This window comes from Echinops telfairi, unplaced genomic scaffold, assembly GCF_000313985.2.
Source record: "Echinops telfairi isolate 266 unplaced genomic scaffold, ASM31398v2 ScPeMD7_7427;HRSCAF=8465, whole genome shotgun sequence".
NCBI lineage: Eukaryota > Metazoa > Chordata > Mammalia > Afrosoricida > Tenrecidae > Echinops > Echinops telfairi.
Genome location: NW_022111327.1, coordinates 1194562 through 1202520, shown reverse-complemented (window position 1 = coordinate 1202520; position 7959 = coordinate 1194562). Strand labels below are relative to the sequence as shown.

At 39.2% G+C, this 7959-nt stretch overlaps 1 protein-coding gene across 1 annotated transcript in view; it reads right to left on the bottom strand.

Annotated features, from left to right (window-relative positions):
* Positions 1-7959, bottom strand: part of IL1RAPL2 (interleukin 1 receptor accessory protein like 2) — a 1497587-nt gene that overhangs the window by 854275 nt on the left and 635353 nt on the right. The gene's annotated exons all lie outside the window — the stretch shown is intronic.

Below are 7959 nucleotides of genomic sequence, written 5' to 3'. Positions count from 1 at the left end.
TCTGATGTTTCCTTGTTTTGGTTTGTTTGTTTGTTTTAGTTTTTAGAAACAAAAACGTCTAAAGGAGTAAGACCATGGCTGTAAAGTGGATAGGGTAAGGTTTCCCAACAAAATTCTCATGAGCAGATTCATTGTTATAATGGGGAAAAAAATTCCTTGGTGCAACTTTCTTGGCCTTTTTCTTACCAAATGCAGGTGCCTGTATATTCTTTTAAATTCTTTTTGTTTGTATTGTAAATTAGGTGAAAGTTTCAGAGATCATCAATTTTACTCATACACATTTTTTTTCAACGCATTCTTTGCAATCGCCCACATGCATCCTTCTCTCTGCGTTTTTTGTTTCCATTCCTCCTTCTTTCCTAACCATCTGGACTCTGTCCTTGGGTAGATGTTGTGCTTCTGATCTTAAATCATGGATTATCGTATCACAAGGGGGCATTCAGTTCTAGATCTGAAGGGTGGCTCAGGATCATAATCTTGGGGGTCCTACCTGTCTCTCTCCGACTAGTAAGAGTAGTCTCTTTTATTATTTTAAATTTTGTTCCACATTTTCCTTCCACTCTATCCGGGACCTTCTAGCATAATCCTTTTCAGAGCAGTTGGTGGTGGTAGCCAGGCACCATCCAGTTCCAGTCTGAAGTTGTGGAGACTGATATTTGCTTGGTCCATTCATTCATTGGATTAATCATTTCCATATGTCTTTTGGTGCTCACGATTCTTCTCTCCTCAGGGCGAGAGACACCAATGGTTGCACCTTAAATGGCTGCTCATTTGCTTTCAAAACCCCAGTTGCTACTCATTGAAGAAGAATGTAGAACATAATCTTCGTGAACTATGTTGTACCAATAGACTTGGTGTCCTCTAAGACTGTGGTCCTAATCCCCCGGCCCATTGGCCATTCCTTGAAAGAGTTTGTTTATGTTTAAGAAGTATTCATAATTTTGCCTCCTGTATGGCCCACCACATTCATGGGGATGTTTGTAGCAAAGATAGATACACATTTACAAATTATCTTCATATATATACATATACATACACCCACTCTCCCTTTTGTAGGTGTTGAGTCTGCATCTCTATCTGGGTATCCACTCATAGCTCATTACTATTTCAGGAGTGTGTATACAACAGTAATTGCCTTTGTTGCTTTTTGTGCGATACAGTTTTCCATTTCTGGAAACTTCTTCCTCAAAAGCCCTATGGTAAACCTGTGTCCTTTGAGAAAATCTATCAAGATTACCAGTTTGGAGAGCACACAGACATGAACATTTGTTATGACCGTATGAGCTGACCTCTATGCCTTGAATTTAATGCCTCATCTTTCTCCTGCAGAGCCACTGATGGGTTTGAACCATTATCCTTGCATCCAATGCTTTCCAGGGAGCAGCACCAGAGACCCTTGCAGCCACTATGAGTAAAAACCAACTCGTTGATAACTGGTCTTTTCTTTTTTTTAAACTAGTCTTCCACAGTTACAACTCACAAAGAAATCCCATTCAATATGCCCTCTTTACTCAAAATCTGACAGATTTTTGTGGTTTTAATTCACCAACTAAAACACAGATCATCAATCTACCCATTATTCGCAGGCATCACCAATCATACAAGAAGTATTATTCACTGTGTGTGGTAGTTACATAATCTGGTGTCAATTTGGGACTTGAGAGGATTAAGAGTGAAGGGGTGGAGTCTAGTCTGCCAATCAGGTCATACCCAATGAGGCCTCTGTGAGTGCATGGCCTTTTCCTAAGAATTCTAGGAACTCCTTGATTTCCTCCTTGGAGGCGGAAGACACTTCTCTATCTCTGCTCACTCCATGAGAGATCTCTACCGACAAGATACATGGCACTATGCCCCAGGAGCTGGAGAAGCCAAATGGATCTACTCTGATGCAACCAGACCTCTGGAGCCAGAGAAGCGCCACAGAGACCCCTGCCAGCGCTGAGTTGCTTACAATGCCACTGGATCCTGAAGACTTCCAACCCACTAGCCTGTGATCTTCCTGCATTTGACATCATTGCATGTGTTTCATGAGTTTGAAGAGGACTTTATAGATTGGTATCAGATGTATGGGCTAATATTGGACTTATGGACTTGATCTGGACTGGGCGGGGATGTTTTCTCAATATTCAATTGCTCTTATATATAAATCTCTTTCTTATTCACGAGTCTCCCTGGATTTGTATCTCTAGTCTACCCCGACTAACACACTGTGGGAACAGTATTACCGTGGGCACCCCCCACCACAAAAAGGACTCCCCCCCTCAAAGCTATGTATTTAATATATATATAGATACATATATAGATATATAGATATAGATATATAGATATAATTTACAAACCACCATATCACCTTCTAAATACTCTCCACTGCACTTAATATATTTGTCAAATCTGCAATTTCATTCTTGGAAACATTTTTCAAACTCATCTGTTTGGATGGAGGTAGCACCTACTTCATTTTTTTTCTTTACTTCTTTTATGTCATCAAATGGCTGTCCTTTCATGTCCTTCTTCATTCAAGGAAACAAAATAAAATCACACAGAGCAAGGTCAGGTGAGTAAGGTACATGAGCAAGAGGGGCATGTGCTTTGGGTTGTTTTTTTGTGTGTGCCAAAAAGTGGTGCACTGATATGGCTGCATGAGCAAGTGCATTGTTGTGGTGGCAAAACTAGTCCCCCATCTGCCACACATCAGGCCTTTTTTTGTCAAACACTGTTATATAATCTTTTCAGAAAATACATAGAAGCTTGATTAACAGTCTAACCCAGTGGGACAAACTCCAAATGCACTATGAGCAGGCATTTTCATCTGTTCAGGAAGTTGAAGGATATCCAAATGAAGTTTTTCATCAGTCAACATTTCTCCTATTTTGAAACAAGAAACGCCATTTGTGCACTTGAGTTTTTCCCATAGCACTGTCCTTGCAAGCTGTGCTCAACATCTCAATACTTTCTGCAGCATTTTTCCCATGCGGGAAACTCACAGCTGCATGCTGTTCTCTTAAATTGACCATCACAAAAAATGAGGTTTGAGCAAAATGACTTTTATGATACAATTCACTGTGACCAAAGAGGACCTTCCCAGGGGAAACCGCTGGGTGCACTAACTCAGAGTGAGTTGCTTAATGCTTGCTTAGTGGGAAAAATGCATATTCTGAAAGTTCTGCTCTGCCTGGTGTTTGGGGAGTACCCCCTTGTATAGTGTGTGAGCCATTTTAAATAAAATCATTTTATTGGGAGCTTGTACAATTCTTATCACAATCCATACCTACATCTATTGTGTCAAGCACATTTGTACATTTGTTGCCATCATCATTCTCAAAACGTTTTCTTTTTGCTTGAACCCTTGATATCAGCTCCTCGTTTTTCCTGCTCCCCCTCCCTCACGAACCCTTGATAATTTATAAATTATTTTTGTCATAGCTTACACTGTCCAACGTCTCCCTTCACTCACTTTTCTGTTGTCCATCCCCCCAGGGAGGAGGTTATATGCAGAAAGTGTGAGCCCTTCTTTTTCCAGTAGTGGGGAATAAGCATGCATACCTGCTGTTAAACTGGTTTGTAGTTGTGTAATGGCTGGTTGGAGTGACAGCATGGGGTAGAGCTGAGCTAACTGACTCAAACAAGAACTGCCACTGTGTGGTGTCACTCTAGCATGTGCTCTCCCCAACTAAAGTAATCTAGTTGATATGTAAATTATATGCCAATGAAACTATTCAAAAATAAAAGCAAAAAAACCCTTCAAATAAAAAAGTGATTTACTTGGATATGTGAACATTGTCCCAATACACAAATAAAGTCAACCATTAAACATGAATAAAGTCTTCCTGTTGCTCCTTTCACCCTTGCAAATTTTCTTTCTGTGTTGCTCTCTCATGTTCATATCTATATCATATTTTTAGGACTCGTCATTGCTTTCCACCAGAATACAGATACCAGGTAAAGTGTCTCAGCATAACCCAGCATGTGTCTTTCCCACCATAATACATTCAAGTTCTATTTGGACTTTGACAAGAGAAATGGAAATTTTCAAAGTGGTTAACACGAACGTTATTTCACTGAAATGAGTATATACGCTCCATTTCACTTTGGCTCATTGAAATGCTCTTAGGTATAAAGTTTGAAATTTCAGAAAGTCATCATAAATATTTATCTTTGAAATGACATCCCCAATGTAAGACTGCTTCGTGATCCCTGGGCACTGTACAGAACGGATAACAGAGAGGTTTACAGATACCGTCTCCCACCCCTCCCACCCTTCACCCCCATTGCAATGTTCGCTTCATGAGAACAGATGTTTTTGATCAGAGACACCTGCGTTAAATCTAAAACAATGCCAGGAATAAATAGTAGACTAGGCTAATATTCCCTGAATGTGTAAATGGATGGATATGATTTCTTCCCCTTGTAGATAAACCCAAATAAATTTTAGTAGGAATAGGCATTTGGATGTTTGTTTATGAATAAGGTCTCATGTATCATCTCAGTGTGTTTCTCATTGGCAAATAGGTTCTCTGAATTGTTTATAAACAATTATTCCAAGGTCATACGTCCTCAGAGAACAATGAGCATTTACCTGGATATACATATATATAGAAATTTTCCAGTCTGTTATGTTAATCTGGCTCACTCTATGGTTTCTGTTGTTGGTGTAGGCTTTATTCAACTCTTTATTTGGTTTTATGCTAACTTCAATATTTATATTCTAAATATAAATATATACCAGGCAAAAGCATCTCAGCATAACACAGCATGCATCTTTCCCACCACAGTACATTCAAGTTCTATTTGGACTTTGGCAAAAGAAACGGAAAATTTTCAAGCTGGTTAACATGAGCATTATTTCACTGAATGAGTATCTACACTCCATTTCATTTTGGCTCATTGAAGTGCTCTTAGGTACAAAGTTCGCCAAAAATCCTTTTGCATTGTTCATTCAACACAAAACCAAAGCATAGCCTTCTAAAGGTCACCCTGGTTCCAAGGGTTAGCCATTTTCCCCTTGTGTCATTTTAATAAAAAATATGAATGTACAGTTGAAAATGAGACATTCCAGGGACCTGAAATTAAATAGACTATCACAAGGTAACCTCAATACAAACAGATGGACAAATGCTGGAACTTCAGGTGCACCATTCAGTGGGGTTTCCTTTAGCCAATTTGAGTGTCTCTAAGGATGCCTGCCCTTATACCTGGCACATCTGTGCTCCATATCCCCTGCCTCTAAAATGACTTTGTGAGTGTTATGGGGAAAAAAACCATTAAAATAATGGCAAGAATGGCAGTGAGGCATGCACCAGTGAAGGAAAATAAATGAAATCAATTAGTATCAAAAATACTAGTTCCTCTTTCACATCAATTATATATACCCCACCTTTTGAAGCGCTAAGTATAAACCACTTTGCTTTGATCAAATACCAACAGTTAGCAAAAAAGTAAGAAAGGGGTCCTAATCACTCTCTTTTTAAATTCCACGTGGATTTATTTATTAACAAAGCAAATACCCTATTACTTGTAAAAACGGAAAAGTCGATTTAGAAAATGAAGAAGTGGTTTAAGTAAGCCCATTTAATTGAAAACTGGATGTTCCGATGTACTTGATTTAATGGAAAGCCATTCATAACCCAGTACAAATGAAGACAAAATGTGCATAACCAAAAGCCCTGTTAAAATGAGCAGTAGCGGAATGTATCATTTTGAGGTCAGCTGTCATTCTGTGTGAATCGGTCCCTTAACAGATCACAGAGCAGATGGAAAAGGCCAGTATGACATGACTCTCTGACTTAATTACAGCATTACCAAGACAGCATATGGACTTTGTATGTACTAGAGAATTTTTACTCAGTGAATTTATTTGCAATAAATTCTGTGATGTGCTTCATTTGGTTTTATGTTGCCTTCAATATTTATATTTCATTTTAATTGAATATTTTTATCTATGGATTAATAGGTCAGGCTGTTCTACCAATTACAACTGATGCTTGTGGAAGCCCATATTTTAAAAGTATGGAATTTGGCTTGATGTCTTATTTAAGAGTCCTCAACTTAGAACATTATGACAGCTCTGCGCACAGCCCCCATCATTCCGAAAATGCAGGAGAAGGGTCTTTTGACCACTTTCTAAGGGACATCTTTTGCTTTCAGGAAGCTCTTTGGTCTGCCAGGTGGTGAAATGCACAGCAGGGGAGAACGACAACAACCACAAAGGAACCTAAGGAGAACGCAATCAGTTCGGTGGGAAACATGTCACCTTACAGCCCATCTCAAAGTCAAATCTGTGGGAGCTACCCATCAGATTCATTTTTGGAAAGCTCTGGGATTTTATGGCAAATCTGTCACACGCAACTCTGCATGGACGTGGTATGCATCACTGCAAAATAATTTAAAACTGCTGCAGACATCGGTGAGTATAGACGAAGTGCTAAATTTAGGTGACAGGACAGATAAAAACAGGCGGTGAATTACTGCCCAAAGGAACCAGCCCTCGACTTGGTCAAAGCTAGAATTTAGATCCACAGACCACAATATATCAGTAGCTATAATTTAACTGGATTCCCAGAAGAGCAATAAAATGGTAGCTCGGGAAGAGGGCAGTAACACCACACGTACCAGCTTCCACTTCCACTCCGAAGTGCCGGATCTCACTCTTGATCTTTGCTAAGAGGCAGATCTCATTTGAATTCAAATAAATATTAAGGCAAAGAGACAAATGGGTAATGCTTGGATCATGAATATTTAAAGGCTATTGCATTTATCTGAGAAGATTAGGATAATTCAAATGGGAGGGTAATTCTTCTTTATCCACCTACATAGAGACCTAAATATTATTTCTTGAGGTCTTAATACAATTCTCCCTGCGTACGGATTTTCATGGGAATTGAATATATGTATTCACTGCACACCATAAGGGCTTTGCTGGTTAAAATGAACTGTACTTCAGTCTGCACCCACAGAGAAGCTAGCCTGCAGCCTACATTTCAAAAATGCATCGCAATAGTGTCAGAATCAGCAGTAGAGCATAGTAGTTAAGAGCACAGGTTTAGGCAATTAGACTGAATTTGAACTTTACTAGCCATGTGATCTTGAGCAATTTCTTTGCGCCTAAATTTTTCTGCCACCAAAATATGAGGACAGAAATATTTACTTCAGAGAGTTTCTATGAAGATTAAATAAGTGTATATAATATGTTTGACAAGAGCTCAAAAATGTAGCTGTCATGATTACTCTAGTACTTCGATTAGTACAGTCTTTCTCATGCTCATTATCATTACAATCAAGACTGCATCTGCCACCTCAGCTTGCTTGCAGCAGGCTTCAAGCTGGTTGTCCTCCTTCAATCATGGCCAAGGAAACAACACAGAAACTGACATTTTCCCCCTTCTCTTTAATGGGGGACACAGCATGCTAACCATTGTCAGACTACCAGTAACAAGGTGAGTTTATTGTCTTTATTTACCTGTGTTTACTTACTTGCTGGCTCACTTGTATTTATTTACTAATCTGTAATGAACGATTTCACAGTGGTTTCAGCCTATCAAAGAATCTGCTTCTAAGTGTGTCTGCTATCTGTCTCTCTCTCCTAACCCCACAGCACCTTCCTAAAGAGAAGCCTCTTCTCAAATTGACAATCCCTGACAGGGATGGAGGACCCTGTAATCATACTACTAAATTAGCAATCTAAATAAACCCATGCTTGTCTTGCTCATTGGGTAATCCTCCCCTGACATCAAATGAAATGGGAGAGATTATGGACTGAAACACTGCTAGAAACTTAATTTCCCTCTTAGAAAATAAGAGCAAGCAAGTCGGCGGATTGGCTGAGTTGTAAACAATAGTGTCCTCTCAAAGATGGGAGCTGTTCTCGATAAAGACATGTACATATACAAATATATTATATGAGGATGGGGAAATAGATCTATGAGCCTACATTTATAGATTTAGTATTAAGGTAGCAGAAGG